This window comes from Pinus tabuliformis, chromosome 7 (assembly GCF_031772625.1).
Source record: "Pinus tabuliformis cultivar Carrire ecotype Pingquan chromosome 7, CPIR1, whole genome shotgun sequence".
Classification (NCBI taxonomy): Eukaryota; Viridiplantae; Streptophyta; class Pinopsida; order Pinales; family Pinaceae; genus Pinus; species Pinus tabuliformis.
In genome coordinates this window covers 1,710,674,789-1,710,691,039 of record NC_142293.1, presented here as the reverse complement: position 1 = coordinate 1,710,691,039, position 16,251 = coordinate 1,710,674,789, and the positions used below count along the sequence as shown (strand labels likewise).

Here is a 16,251-nt window from a genome sequence, read left to right as displayed (position 1 = left end):
GTGCAAAGCCACTCCTATAAAAGCAAGAAGCAACACTAATCTAAAATATCTAATTGCAACTATTACCATGTCAAAGGAAAAGAAGAAATACACTGCTTTGATATTGAGTAAAAAGGAGCCTCAATTACTCTGAGGGCTTAACATTGGATGAATGAGAGAGGGGGTCCTGTTGCTACCCAAATTAGCAGGTCTCGCTAAGGTCCTTACGAGACGCTAAGGTGGCACTACCCAAGACAAGTGCCCATTGTGACCTTGGCATGAGTCCCCATTCTTTAGGCCAACTCCTACAGAGCCAAGAGAGGCTTCCCTAAACTAAAATATCCTTCACCAAAAATTAGTAGATCAATGCCTTATAATACCCCACTTGGGTGATGGAGTATACGAGTTAATTTTAGAATTTTTTGCAAATATGAGAAAGAGAATGTACTGTAGAAAATGCAGACCAGCAAGTGAAAGACACTCTAATTATGAGAAAAAGGCCTTAAAATAGCAGAATAATGAGTGTTGAAAGCCCTTACCAAGATTGGGATGAAATACCTTCTTGTAGGCCTTGGTATGTCGCTGAAGCTGAAAAATTAGCTTTATGTTTTTGTGATATCCACAATTTCCTAAATCGTTTAGGAATAGTAAAATTTTGACAATTTTGATATGGGAGACAATTTTGACTTTGTTACTAAGAATAAAAGGGAAAAATATCAGCCTTAGTGGAATGTGGGGGCCATAAGGAGGCAATTCGAACTCCCTGAGGAAATTCACACATGTGGAGGAGGAGAGAGAAAAAGGAGGTGCGAGCTAGTGGAGAATGGGGTCCACCAAGGGAGAGAGGAAAAGCATTTATAAATAAGGCTAGGAAGCTCTCATTTTGGATCTTTTGTCTATCTCATTTCAAAAATCGAACTCTCTTGGAGCTGTTTAGCGCAAGAAGATAAGTGTTGTTTAGCATAGGAGTTCCAAGCGGAATTTCCAACCTCATTTTGGAGAACTTCAAGTGTCTCCCCAAAGAGGAAATTTTGAGTGCTCATTTCGGGCACTCATTAAGTTTCATTGCAGAAGATTTTCTCCAAGTTTTGTGCATTACTTGGACGCAAAAGAAGCTTGAATTGCTCATCTGGGGATCAGCTATAGAGTAGGTTAGAAGGCTGGCTAATTTGCAGAAGATTTTCCTACCTTATGTCGAAGATTTTGTGGTGCATTTGTAGGGATGAAGTGTAGGGACATTGAGGGCCGAATTTCTCTTAATTTTGGCAATGTGCAGAGGTTGTTTGGTAGGGCCTGCGCAGGGGCTAAGGAAGAGGAGTTTGAGAGAGATTGGGGTTGAAGAAGAAGGGTACTTCTAGAGGAGAAATTTGCAGGGAGATTGAAGGCAATTTCAGCTGAGGATTTGGGCACAATTCAACAATTTGTTTCCTTTAGTGTGAGCAACTAGCTAGAGAGGGCAACTCGCACTTTTCGGGGGCTTCTGGGTCAACTGGAATCAGCCCAAACCCTTTCTGGGTTTTGCGGTTTTGTTGAGAGGAGTCCGGGGCTATTTTTATAGAATTTTTTGAGCAGTTCTTTAGGCAGAAATCCAGTTTCATTCCAGCTCCAGTTGACAGAAAATTTTGGGTAGTGCGCAAATTTTGTGGAGAGTCATTCCAGCACTTGCGTGATCAGTCTTCCACCTGTGTTTTGCACAGCCTGCATGAGCAAACCCGGGTTCCTTTGTTCTCACTCATTGTACCCAGATTTCATTGATATTAATAAAATGGCTCAGTTTTTCTACCCAGTTTATTTGGTGTACTATTGTGCCTGCGTGGTTAAATTTTCATTGTTGTAGCTTAGTTCATGTTTTTGTTATTCATTCTCATTTTCCTAGTTGGAATATTAGAATGGTATCAAAGCATGTTCTTGGCTAGTTGTGGGCATAAGAGCAGGTGATTCCATCTCGATACATTTGAGGAGTATTTCACAGAGTTAGAGGCTGAGGCAGAAGAGGTCGAGATAGAGGGGAGGATCCTGGCCTTTGTTCAGACACTGAGCTTGAGCACACTAGGAAGCTTGAAGTTTGGGACATAGAATACATGGAGAACCAGGAGAACAATGAGTAGCCTAGACAGGGCGAGGGTCAGGGACAAGCTCTAGATGAAGTTGGTAAGGCAAAACAGGCCATGATGGACATGCTGGTGCAATTGGTGGGAATGCAATTGCGGAACCAACATGGTTAAGCTAACAATGGAGAAGGTGGTTCCTAGATAGGAGAAGGAAGCCACGCACATGCACACACAACCCAGCAGAACAACACCCATGCATATGGCCAATCTAGCCGTCCTACCATGCCTCATTTTTTTGATGAACCTCAAAGGGAGAGAGAGAGAGAGAGAGCCAAATTTGTTGAGATATTTCTTAGATGGGATCGATGAGTATGATGCGTTGGATCCCAGGGTCAGAAGGGCTCTATCGTTTAGGGAGTTTTGTCATTTGAAGGAGAATCATAGATCAGGAGGTAGATCATCGTATAGAGGGAGCCAACAGAACTAGGATACATAGAAGTTGGCGGGAAAGATCACACCCCAAAATTTTGATGTGTCAACCAAGAGTTCTACTAGGGCATGGATACATAAGTTGTACACTTACCTCCAGTTGAATCCCATGCAAGAGACAAATGTGATTAGGTTTGCCAATTTGCAGTTGGATGGGGATGCGCAGGAGTGGTGGTACCACAAATTGGTTACGCTGGGACACACCAACATCACTTCCTACACAGAGTTCTTGAGGAGACTTATTGAGAAGTTTGACGGGAGGACCCAGAGTTACACTTGTGGGAGTTAGCAAACTTGAGACAGACAGGTAGTGCAGAGGCGTACATGACAAAGTTTCAGAGATTAGTCATGATGTTTTCAGATATTTCATAGGCAAGGTTGATCATGCTATTTATTGAAGGGTTGTCAGAGCCACTACGTGGATGGGTGAGGGCTTATAGGCTTGTATCTCTACAAGACGATATCACCTAGATTAGGGACATGCTTGTGCCATCCCGACGACTAGAGCACCAACACCTTCCAGACCCACCTTTCCTCGAAGAGGTAAATACACCAGACTTCTAGAAAGAGAGATTGGAAGATGGGGGCAACTTGATGACGAGACCAAGAGGGACCTCAGGAGGAGGAAGCTTTGCTTCACCTGCCAGGAGCCATGTGCCTTGAGACACAGATGCGCTAAGGGAAAGGCCATTATATAGAGGTCTTTCCAGGTAGTGAGCCAGAGGAGGATACGACCGTTGGAGAGGGTGAGCCTCAGGGCACAGGAGGAGACACACGTTTCACAGTTCCCACCGACGGGATCATTGCTTCACTCATGGGTGTTCCAAGATATTTGACATGGAGGATCAGAGGCACCATTCAAGGGCAACGTGTGTCAATGCTAGTAGACAATGAGGCCACCCACAATTTCATTGATGCATAGATGGTAGAGTGGAGAGGGTTACACATGAAGCTCTTTGAGGGTTTCTCACTACTGGTACCAGGGAACCATACCATGCAATGCACGAGATATGTCCCCAATTTGACTTTGATGATGGGGAACTATTCAGTCACAGATCACTTTGTAGTGAACGTGCTAGACACCAATGTGGTGATGTGTGTCCAATGGTTGTACTCTCTTGGGCGTGTCACTACATATTACAGGGCATTGGAGATGTTTATGGGGCCAGATAGGAAGCTGGTTAGACAGTATCAACTAATTGGATGGAAGTTGATTTGCAGCATGGAGATATAGCATGGGTAGTAGAGCTCAACATTTTCAGGTGCAGGGACTCAGGCACGATAGCCACACCCAGATATTTTAGCGTTGTTAGAGAGGCACTAGGCAGTATTTGGAAACATTCCTCGAGGCTGTCGACCAGACCGGGGATTTGAGCACACGATTGAGCTAGAGGAGGTACACAGTCATTACTACTCCCTATAAACATCCCAAGGTTTACCAAGATGAGAATGAGAGATCCATACAGGAGTTGTTGGCTTTGGGCCACATCAGGCTGAGTTCTAGTGTCTTTGCTTCTTCGGTGGTGTTGGTGAAGAAGAACGATGGGACTCTGCACATGTGCACAGATTACATGGCCCTGAACAAGAGGATATTGAAGAACTGATGCCCCATTCTACACATTGATGAGTTGATAGATGAGCTTAGGGTAGCCAAATATTTCTCTAAGATAAATTTGCGCTTCAGGTATCATCAGATTTGGGTGAGGGGGCAGGACATCTGGAAGACAACATTTAGGAGACACTACAGGCACTTTGAGTTCCTATTTATGGTTTTTTGGCTTACCAATGCCCCAACTACTTTCCAATCTTGCATGAACCATGTGTTCCGCAAGCAACTACACAGATGTGTTCTAGTATTCTTCAACGACATCTTGATATATAGCAGGACATGGGAGGAGCATCTACAACACTTAGAGGAGGTTTTGCGCATCTTGGAGGAGCAAAAGTTGTGTGTCAAGATGTCTAAGTGAGAATTTGGCCTAACGAAGATGTTATATTTGGGCCATGTGATTGGAGAGGATGGAATGCATGTGATTCAAGAGAAAATTAGGGCCATTTTGGATTGACCTACGCTCAGGAACATGACAAAGTTGTAGGGGTTCCTAGGTATATGCACCCACTATAGATGATTTGTGAAGGGGTTTTCACAGTTGGTAATACCCCTCATAGATCTCACGAAGAAAGGGGCTTTTGAGTAGATAGATGTTGTGCAGGAGGCCTTTGAGTGCCTCAAGCGAGTGATGAGTCGCTGGCCAATGTTGGCACTACCTGATTTTTCACAACCCTTTTTTTTGGAGCATGATGCTTCTGGCGAGGGCATTGGTGTTGTGTTGATGCAAGTACAGTTTTAAAAACCAGAACCAGTGACCGGACCGGTCCACCTAATAAACCGGGTTTCAAACCGGAACCGGTCAAATCAAGACTAGTCAAATCTCAATGAACTTGTTTAAAGAAAAACATGAAATAATTAATTTTTAATGAAAAAAAACTATTTTTAAGATTTAAAAATTAAAACCATGAGTCCAAACCAATAGAGACAAAATATGCAAAGTTTGTTCATCTATATACCATGTAAAGCTGAACATATCAAAATGGCACCGAGTGCAATACATATCGTTGACAAAATACATAAGCAATGAGGCCCTAAATGGCCTATAAAGTCCAAAAACAATGCTACAAGCTATGGGGCCATTGGCCTATAGTCTACTACAAGTCTACATATATGATATTAGTGATCAAAATTGTCACTTGAAAGTTGAAGCTTCTCATAATGATCAAACTCAGTTGGTTGAGTCTCGAGTCCCAAACTTTGCAACTGCTTGAGTCACAAACTTCTCTGTTGGTTCAGTGACTTAAGTCTCAAACTTCTGAAGGTATTCTGCCCTATTACTTCATTTGGTGCTCCACATGGCTTTACATGGCCTCCTATCCCAGCCAAGTGTTGTTTGACCCTGTTAATACCCCCTCTTTCAATAGATTTTTGGCAATATTTGCAAATCATTTTTCCATAAATCATATCACAATGAGCACATGCAATATCCTTGGCTTTTGGAGGCATGGTGGCTAGTACTTAGCTTAAGCTCTCTATTGTTCCACTACTTTAGCAAAAGCTCAACACTCTCCAAGATCCCAATGAAACTCACAAAAACTCCAAATGAGATGTGTGAGGCAAATGAAGGGGGTGACCTCCTTTTATTGGCTTGGAGAGGGTGTTTTTGGACGGAAACAACCCTTAGTTTCCCTCCAAACCACCTAAGAAGCCTCTAAAAACCATCCCAGTGGGTCCGTAATGGCCGTGATAGTGAATTGACCGGTTTCTGACAAAACCTACTGGTTTACCCATAAACCGACCAGTTTCGTCATAAACCAGTCGGTTAGGTCTGGTTTATGTGGAAAAAAGGTGAAATCGTGCCATGAGCTTGGTTTTTTGCCCAGTCCGGCCCAATTTGCCAGCGAATCAACCCATTTGACCAATTTTTGGTTCAGACTGACTAGTTTTTAGAACTATGGATGCAGGGAAGACATCCTATAGCCTTTGAGATCTGGAAACTCTAGGATTATGAGAAGCTATATTCTATATATGACAAGGAGATGTTGGCCATTATGCACACTTTGGCCAAGTTCTGACAGTATCTGATGGGGAACAGGTTCAGAGTGAAGACTTATCACAACAATCCTTGATTCTTCTTAGAGAAGAAGGAGCTTAACGAGAGGCAGCAAAAGTGGGTCAGTAAGATCTAGGCATACAACTTTGAGATTGAGTATGTCAAGGGGAAGCATAATGTGGTGGCTGACACACTATCTAGGAGGCCCACAACACTCTCTCTCATGGACATCACACAGGATTGGAGGGCGCAACTTTTGGTGGGGTACTGTAAGAATCAATAGGCATGTGAGATCTTGGATGGCTGATTTGGGGATGACAGGTACCAGGTGATGGATGAGGTGATATATTATAACTACATGATTTACTTGGTGTCAAGGTCGCAGCTTTGGGAGAAGATTATGGATGTAGCCCACGATTCACCCTTGGCAGGACATCAAGGGTTCCTCAAGGCATACCAGATCATCAGGGAGTGTTTCATTCGAAGGAGACTCAAGGGGGAAGTCTTGAGACATGTGCAAGAGTGTAGTTCCTGTCAAGGGAATAAGGGGAGCACACACATCCGGCCGGGTTACTCCAACCTCTCCCTATTCCAAAGAGGAAGTGGGAGAGCATCTCTATGGATTCCATTACAAGTCTCCCAGTTGTCCAGGGGTGTGATTGCATCTATGTGGTGATGGACAGGCTGACAAAATTTGCCCACCTTTTCCTTATCCTAGTCAGGTATTCAACGTCATAGGTGGTTGAGTTATTCTTCAGGGAGGTGTTCTGATTGCATGGTCTTCCCAAGACCATTATCAGTGACAAGGATAACAGGTTCATGGGAGGCTTCTGGCAAGAGCTCTTCGGATTGGTGGGGACTGAGCTCACACAAAGTACCAGTTATCACCCCCAGACTAACAGACAAACTGAGATAGTAAACAAGTGGCTTGAAGGCTACTTGAGGAACTATATGACAGGGCAATAACACACATGAGTGAAGTGGCTACATCTTGGGAAGTATTACGATAACAACAACTACCATATGTATATTGGTATGTCACCTTTTCGTGCTCTTTGTCTTTTGCTGACATGGTTTTTGGAGACATCCAGGCCCCAACGGCTAGAGATTGGATCCAGGAGAGCCAAGAGATACTTACAGCTCTCAAGGATACCTTGCAAATCGCACTGAACTAACAAAAAATTTATGCAGATAAACACAGAGTTGAGAGGCAATTTGAGGTTGGGGACTTGGTCTACTTGCTTCTCCAACCGTACAGGCAATCTACTCTCAAGCAAAAGGGGGCCGAGAAGCTTAAGCCTCACTTTTATGGACCATACAGGGTGACTAGGGATGTAGGAGTAGCATATGAATTGGAGCTTCCACCAGGGAGAAAGGTACACAATGTGTTCCATGTGTCTTGCCACAACGCTACCACTATTGGATGATGAGGGGCACTTGGTTTTGATTCCGGAGGCTATTTTGGAGGTGCGAGAGAGGAAGCTCAGACACAGGGTCACTAGGGAATTCCTTGTCAAATGGAAGGATCTACCTGAGCAAGATGAAACATGGGAGGGTGAATAGGTCTTACAACATCCAACATTGCAGTTGCTTGAGGTTAAGAAATTTTTGGGAAGGAGGGACTGTGATGTAGGGGCCAAAAGGAGGCAATTCAAATGCCATAAGGAAATTCGCACTTGTGGGGGAGAGAGAAAAAGGAGGTGCGAGCTAGTGGTGAATGGGGCCCAGCAAGGGAGAGAGGATCGACAATTATAAAGAAGACTAGGAGGCTCTCATTTTGGATCTTTTGTCTGTCTCATTTCATAAATCGAACTCTCTTGGAGTTGTTTAGCACAAGAAGAGAAGTGTTGTTTAACACATGAGTTCCAAGTGGAATTTCCACTCTCATTTTGGAGAAATTTGAGTGTCTCCCTAGTGAGGAAATTTGGAGTGCTCATTATGAACACTCATTGAGCTTCATTGCAAGAGATTTCCCCCGAGTTCTGCGCATTAACTAGGTGCAGAAGTAGCTTGAATTGTTCATCGGAGATCAACTACAATAGGTTAGAAGGTCAGCTAATTTGCAGAAGAATTTCTTACCTTATGTTGTAGATTTTGTGGTGCATTTGCAAGGCTGAAGTGTAGGGACATCGAGGGTCGAATTTCTCTTAATTCAGTCAGTGCACAAAGGGTGTTTGGCAAGGCTTGCATAGGGGCTGAGGAAGAGGAGTTTGAGGGAGATTGGGGCTGAAGAAGGAGGGTATTTTTGGAGGAGAAATTTGCAGGGAGATTGGAGGGAATTTCAGCTGAGTATTTGGGCACAATTCAACAATTTGTTTCCTATAGTGCACACATCTAGCCTAAGAGGGCAACTCACACTTTTTGGGGGTTTCGAGTTAGTTTGAATTAGCCCAAACCCTTTCCGGGGTTTTGTGGGTTTGTTGAGAGGAGTTTGGGGCTATTTTTACATAATTTTCTGAGCAATTCTTCAGGCAGAAATCTAGTTTCATTCCAATAGCAGTTGACAGAAAATTCTGAGCAATGCGTAGATTTTGTGGCGAGTCATTCCAACACTTGGGTCATCAATCTTCCACTTGGGTTTCACATAGCTTGCATGAGAAAGCCCAGGTTCCTTTGTTCTCACTCATTGTACCCAAAGTTCATTGATTTTAATAAAATAGCTTAGCTTTTCTGCCCAACTTATTTGGTGCATTGATTGTGCATGTGTGGTTAAATTTTAATTGTTGTAGCTTAGTTCATGTTTTCGTTATTCACTGCCATTTTCCTAGTTGGAATATTACAATTTTGATATGTTAGACCTACAAAACTGCTAAAGAACACAAAAAATAGCAAACTAAACCCCCTTTAGCACCACCCACAAGCCTATAAATGCCCAAATAAAGTAAGATTATTGGGTGGAAGTGTTAGGGAAATGAAATATGAACAAAATGAGTAGCCCAACACCTAAATATAATGAGTAACATGAAAAATATTCCAATATGGAAAATATCACTCATGAAGAGGGGTTAAATCCCCACTAGGGTCAGAATTCAAATTTTCTTTTATACATAAATTTAATTTCTAGCAAAAAGGGAATTGATTATTCAGTTCTAAAATTGTTCAATTAATACATGAAAGTATTTGAGGTTTGAAGTATGTACCTTTAGGATCAAAACCTTAGAAGAGGGTGTTACACAGTAATTTGTCACCATTGGTCACTGTCCCTGTTACCCCTGTTTCCATACATTGGAGGACGCATTCCGGGACCTGTGAGCAGTGACATAGCCTAAAAACACTTGCATTATGTTCCCCTGAGTATGTACTTCATGTTCCCTGAAGACACCTTCTGCAAAATATCCCTGAAAAGTGCCCTTTTCCAATTAGCGTGGGTCCACAATGTCTTACCTGCGCCAATCATTGAAATCCTCAAAAGGGGGTGCGACCATTGGCACTCTGTCTCAGAACAACACCCGCGCCAACCAAGTTTGGTAATGATTTTTGACAAACGCGCGCCCAGATGTTTTTTCCCTTCAGATCACGAAGTCTTTTGAGGATAAAGTTTATCTGATAGAGGTCGAGAGTCATCATCTATCCTTGACATCTATCCACAGCGGCTTTTCGGAGATAATGCCAATCCACAATGGGTGTCTTGATGCATTGTATCTTCCTCCCTTCTCCATCTATAAAAGTCTGTCCTCATGCATTAGACAAGCTAGTTTTTGAGTAATGCTAGTTGTGATTATGCTTGTCTTGAGTGATAGCAAGAGTCTTGAAGCATAGGGAGGTTATGCTGCCGGAAGTCTGAGAGAGAGAAGGTCTATTGCAAGATATACATAGCTTCTCGCCCAGCCAGAGGAGAGGTTCAACGTCAGAACCTTGGTTGTATCTTTCTTTGTTGATTATTCATTAATAAACGACTACTGTTATGGTTCCAATCTCATTGTTCATCATGATAATGTTTGGTTTATTTCCTTTCTGACTGAAATATAGTTGTATCTTAGTGGATTTTATGCTTGTATTCGCTTCCTTCTTTGCATGTGCAGGTATCCATACGCGGGGATCGCAAGGATTGTGACCTGCCAGAGCAAGGGAACGGGAGTATCAACTCTTCTTCGACATTAGCGTTGGACTCCAGGTTGGTTCTCGTAATCCACTTTCAGTATGCAACTAGGAACTTGCATGGTAGCGTGATTTGATTGTTGCTAGACCCATTTTGGGCTAGTGGGATCGCCTCTGTCCGCAGAGGGGATTTACCTCTCCAACAATTTGGCGACTCCGCTGGGGAGGAGCTATTTGTTGTTTGATTCATAAACCTTGGACGAAGTCTGAAGCACGGCCAGGCAGCCTTTGAAACGCTATTGCTTTGCATTAGCGGAGTAGATCAACGCCACTTCAGTCGATCTCCGGTTTGGTTTATGAACCGAACGGCTTGGAGTTTGTCTTGCATGTTAGTTTTCTCTTGCTTGCTTGTGTAAATGAGCTTTCTGGGTCAGCTTTGAAGTTGTATTCTGCTGTTCGATCTGTCTCAGTACTGTTGACCAGACCCTGGGTTCTTTTATTTATTTTTTGGGCCAGCAAACTGTGTTGGCGCGTTTTTATCTCTGACAGTCGCGCCAGTTGGCGCATGTTGCACCACAGTAACTCGCACCAATTCCTTGATAGCGCAAGTTGCAGGCTGACAGTCGCGCCAGTCCTGTGAATTTTGCCAGTGTGTTTGTTGGAAGCTCTTTAAACTCATATTTTTGTCTTTGTATATCTTTTACAGCTTCTGGGAGTGTGTTGGACCTCTGTTTGACTGGTTGTTACTTTTATCCTTCAGTTGTTTGCTTATTTCTATCGATTTTGTATCCTAGCCCTAGAGTACCTAGTGGCTTCGCATGTCGAGCCTTCTGTGGGAAGTTTTGATTTGATTATCTAGTCAACTTGTTGGTTGTTTTCCGCACCCGCCTAGTAGTTGTTTAAGCTTGTTATTCTGTGCTTCGAGCAATTCACCTCTAGCTTGTTTGGATTTTGCTTGACTTCATTTGAACTTAGATCACATGGTTCATTGAAGGTCTTTGTCCTTTTCCTGGTTTTCACAGTTCATCTTGGTGTTTCAGATTTGGTTCTCTTTGCATTGAGTGAATTTTGTTTGTTCATGCTTGTTAATATCTCTTGAGATTTGTTTAAATGCATTATGCCATTTTAAAAGAAGAAAAAACAAAAGATCTTTTTGCATTATATTAGTTAGCATTTAGTGTTATTTGTTGCTTTTAAAAAGAAAATAAAAGAAAAAGTTTCATTTCTTGTTATTAGCTGCATTAGGATCTTTGTTGCTTGTTTATTGTTCATTTTGTTTGTTTGAAAATCTCAACCCTCCTGTAGTTAGAATTCATTGAACGAAATGATATAATTTTGGCATATAGTTTGCATTTAGGAAGTTTTGAGGGATCACATACAGTAGGACCAAAAACTGAAACTTAATTGAAGATCAACTGTAAAATAAACCGAATGAATCTAACAACGCATTGGAACCTAACGCACATATTCTAGAGGTCTAGGCTAGAGACGTGTTCCGGCGTCGTAAAACCTGGTAACTATTGCCTCACTGATGGTTGGGTGATTCCTCCTGAGAGACAACAAGTACCAGTACGGACTGAGCTCCCACGTACCGTCGCGTATAAAAGGGAGACCCCACTAGGTTATCATCCTTTATCCACAGGAAGTCGAGTCTGCTGTCTTACAAGCCGTAATGCACTGAACACAGCATTCGGGAAGATTGACTGCAGTACGGGAAGTCCTTGGTTTTCATCTGATTGCCAAGGTGTATAAGCAGTTTTACGGATTGCTTGGTAAACCCTTTGCCTAGAGTCTCCAGAGTAGTCACTTTTGATCCTTTTCGGACTCCTTAAAAGAAAAGGTGTCAGTGAGCTTCTTGTCACTTCGTGCTCATTAAACATTCGAAGGAGACTAGAGTCATCTTTTTGTCCTTTTCTTGACTCTTAAAACATGAAAAGGTCAAGTTGTGTCTTTGCGTCCTAAAATTTATTCGGCCACGATAACATTTACCCGATTAGATTTTGTTTGCGTTAGTTTGAGTAGGGATTTTGTCTCGGTAGATTCCCTAGGTTTTGTGAAGTTTCATCCTGGCGGAATTACCAATTTCGTCTTCCGAGATACCGGTTGTGAGTGCAACTCTTTCTCTGGTTCCAAGTATACAACCAATTAGTTCTCGTGCCCCCGGCGATGAGACTTACGAGTTTCATTGGAACCCTGTTTGGGAACCTTTTGAGGACAGTGTCCCTTTTTGGGACTATACTTCTCCTCGTGTGTCAGTCCCAACTTCTTCCTCTGACATGGAAGACTTGTCCCCTACTACGACCGACGAGTCCGTTGCGATGAGCGGTGAAATTCCCACCGCAACGGGCCCTACACCTATCAGTAGTACTCCTGCTACTGGCGACCTACCACCAGGGTATAAAGCATTGAGGGATACTATGCCCTCTGGAAATCCTTTCACAGGTTCTATCTGGTCACCACACACTTTTCCCACCACGGAGCCTTTTACTCCGCAAAATCGCAGTGTGTCTGTTACCTCAATCACAACCGCTCCGACGGTATGTGCAGCCTCTTCGACTCCTGTTTTTAGTCATCCTTCGGCTTCTTTATTCGGAGTCTTTGATCCTATGTCAAATGTCCCAACAGAGGGGCCACACGAGCACTATTTGTCGTCTCAACCGATTGTGGAGGTATCAGTTCCATTGTCAATTAACTGGGGTTCCACCTCTTTTCATGGTGGCCAAGTGTCGTCTGCCCAATCTCCCAGACAACCTCCTCAAGACCAACAAGGGCAGTCCTTCCATGGAAACCCTTTTGCTGCTGGTGGTCCGTTTTTCTCTTCTTATGTGCAACCTTCTGGTAACTCAGGTCAATCTTCTATTCAACAAGTCCAACCTGGTATCCAGCAAGGTTACCCTACTGGACAAATTGGTCAATCATCTGTTAACCCAAACCAACCCAATGTCCAGTATGGTCCAATATCTGGACAAGCTGTTCAACCACTTGGTCAGCCCACCGTCCAGTATAGTCAACCTTCTGGGCAAGTCGGTCAGCCTCAAATCCAATCAGGCCAACCAACTGCCCAGCCCACTCAGCCATCTGGTCCGTTGGGACAACCTTCAGTTGGACAACAACAACTCCTTTCCCAGCAGGTACAACCTTCTGGGCAGGGAGGTCAACCTCAATATCAACAAGGTTATCCTTCCGGCCAGATAGCCCAACCAACAGGACATCCTCCTGGCACTGCTCAACCTGGTTTTTTCCCCCAGGCTGGACCCCAGACCCCATCCGGTTTTCAAGTGCAAGCTGGAGTTCAATCTCAACAGACATACCAAACTCAGCGTGTTTCTCAAACTCAGTCTGGAGTCCAGCCACCTTATGGTCACCAGCAACCTCAAGGGCAACCGTTGTTTGCCCCGTATCAAAATTACCAACAACTGCAGACAAATCCTTATCAGACTTACTCGCAACCATATAGTGCTTCTGCAGGACCGTTTGGTAATCCATGGAACGCTGGGGGGCAGAACCCAAGTCCCTATGGACCAAATCCTATGGGGCCAAATCTGTCCGGACCAAGCCCTTGGGGGCAACCGCCACTTGGTTGGAACCCTGGTGCTCCATCTCAACAAAAACAGAGGGTTTTACTTACCATGTGAATTTGCTGCTATAAATTGAATTCGAAGACTTGTAAAACCCTTGTACAACTCCTTGAATTGCTTCAAATTAGCCTTCTTGCACAACAACCAAGCTATACCTTCCTTGGGTCAATTCGATAATGTTGACCTGTTTGGAGCAGTGAAACCCTAGAATCCCAAAGCTCTGATACCAAATGTTGTGAAACCAGCTCACAAAAGATAGAAAAGATAGATGAACGTCTTAGAAATAAGTCTCTTCGAGGGGGCAACCTCCTTTACATTACACAAATGAACAATTCTTGGATGATACAAATGACTAGACCTCCTTTCTATATATAGGAGTCTAAGGGTTCATAATATAATCAGAGCCGACATAACAATAATAATGTAAGAGCACAATAATAACAATAGTGGGCTTCTATGGGGCACAATAATAACAATATGGGGACTACATGGGCACAAAAATATAATAAGGGGGTTGTACTAATACAATAAGGGGTTACACTAGTAGTATAGGGACCTAACAGTGTCTACTTCATGAAAGCTATCTTGCATATCCTCAACAAAACCTCAGTGCAAAATGAGCTTGGTTTCAATCTCGGTAAGGGTGAAAACAGTATTCTGGTTTCACATTAAGTCAATTTCAGAGTGAGAAGAAGCAGTATCACGGTTTGATGAGGAGTAAGATGATAACATTGCAATGCAACAGTGCAGTAAGATGCAAGGATTATAATCTTGCAGTGCAGTAAGGTGCAAGGATCATCTCAATCTCAAGGAGAAGATCATAGTGTTGCAGCAATGACAAAGAACATTATGTTGCAGCAACGATGAAGATCAGCATGGTGATGATCTCTCTAGTGCAACGAAAATAATGATCTCAGCAGTGATACGAAAAGGATTGATGTCTTGGTCTTGGAGAGGCAAAGTGTGTCAAGGGTCATGGTCTTGGTATTCGTCAATGGAATCTCTATAAGAATAATTTACGCATGGGTTTTCCTCTCCAAGAGGGAGAGGTTTTGGCCCTGGCAGAAAGCCAATCATTTGTGTTCTTGTCTCTTTTGTTTTGATAGCAGTTTGATGAAGTTAACAATCACATGCTAATAATGAAGTAACCATCAAGCTAATATAAATTGTTTAAATTCTTCACAAATTGTTATCATGTAACAAAGAATCATCTTAATTATGCATGCCCTAGATTCTTCAACAATCTTAACTATAAATATGTTCTCTCACCTTACCAGAGGGGTTAATTTTTAGCTCTAGCCCAGTGGGACCTCCTTTTAGGCCTTAAGGTTATAGGAAGAGTACTAGTTGGAAAATCCAAATTGAAATAGCGTGTTCATTTTCCCCTACATCATACTTTATACCTTCCATACCACAGTACAAGCCCCTTATACCACCTCCATTCTTTGGGTCTAACTTGTCATTGGTTCATTGGGATCTAGCTCTCTCTTGTACACACTCGTTGAGTAGGGCTAGGAAATATTGCCTTGGAGGTTGATGCAACTAAAAGAATGGAAAAGCATAATATGGCCACATTGAAAGAAAAAGAAGAAAATGAAAACGCAGAAGATGATCGGGACATAAGATATCAAATGGGAAAAAGCCCAACATGAGCTCTACCCTTCTCATTAGCCATCACCTGGTTCTTAAGCACATGATGCTCGATTACATCAAAAGGAACCCTTGCATGTCCCAACCATGATGAGAAATGACCTGTCTCATCTTAATGGGTAATACTAAATGCTACGTCATAAAGAGTAAGCTCTAACTACTAAGCTATGCACCGGAATACAAAGCATTATTAAGAAAAAGTAAAAGGTGCACTAGAAGGGTGGAAAAGGCGGGCTAAGGACAATAAATAATGCATCCACAATTGATTCTACCTTTACGTTTATACACTCAGGATGTGGAATCCCCATCAGTTGGTCTCATTGACCATGGCACTTGGCCATGAAGCTTCTCCCCCTCCATTTCCATTCATATAAACTAGCACCTACTGATTAAGGGGTTTACCTTGGAAATGCCACCTCCCCTTGGGGACTGGAAGCACATAATAGCGTTGACCATTAACTAGCTCTATCAAGGTAGGGAACACCTTTATGGGACTTGGCCTAGTTAGATATCAAAAGGTGATCCAAGTATGAAGTATTAATACACCCTTAACATGCAAGTTTGGTGCTTATATGATCTCATTCTCTGATGAATGGTTGCTTTCACTGGAGTTTAAGTTGGTTTTGTTAGGTGGTCCACAACAACACAGGCTTGGAGGGCACCTACTCCACAGGTACCTAGACCTTTTAGAGAGGTTGATGACTTAGCAGATGCAACATTTCCCACTTGCATTAGAGCATTGGGCTTTAACATGACTTGAGCAGATGATATATTTACCATAGCACCTCCAAGACCCAAGGCATTGATCTTCTTTGACCCAGCACAAAGGATTTTTTATGAACGCACCATTGGACCCAACAT

General features: G+C 42.9%; 1 protein-coding gene across 4 annotated transcripts in view; it reads right to left on the bottom strand.

The window, feature by feature from the left end:
• LOC149255168 (nucleoside hydrolase 3-like) overlaps positions 1–16,251 on the bottom strand; it is a 369,934-nt gene that overhangs the window by 286,250 nt on the left and 67,433 nt on the right. The gene's annotated exons all lie outside the window — the stretch shown is intronic.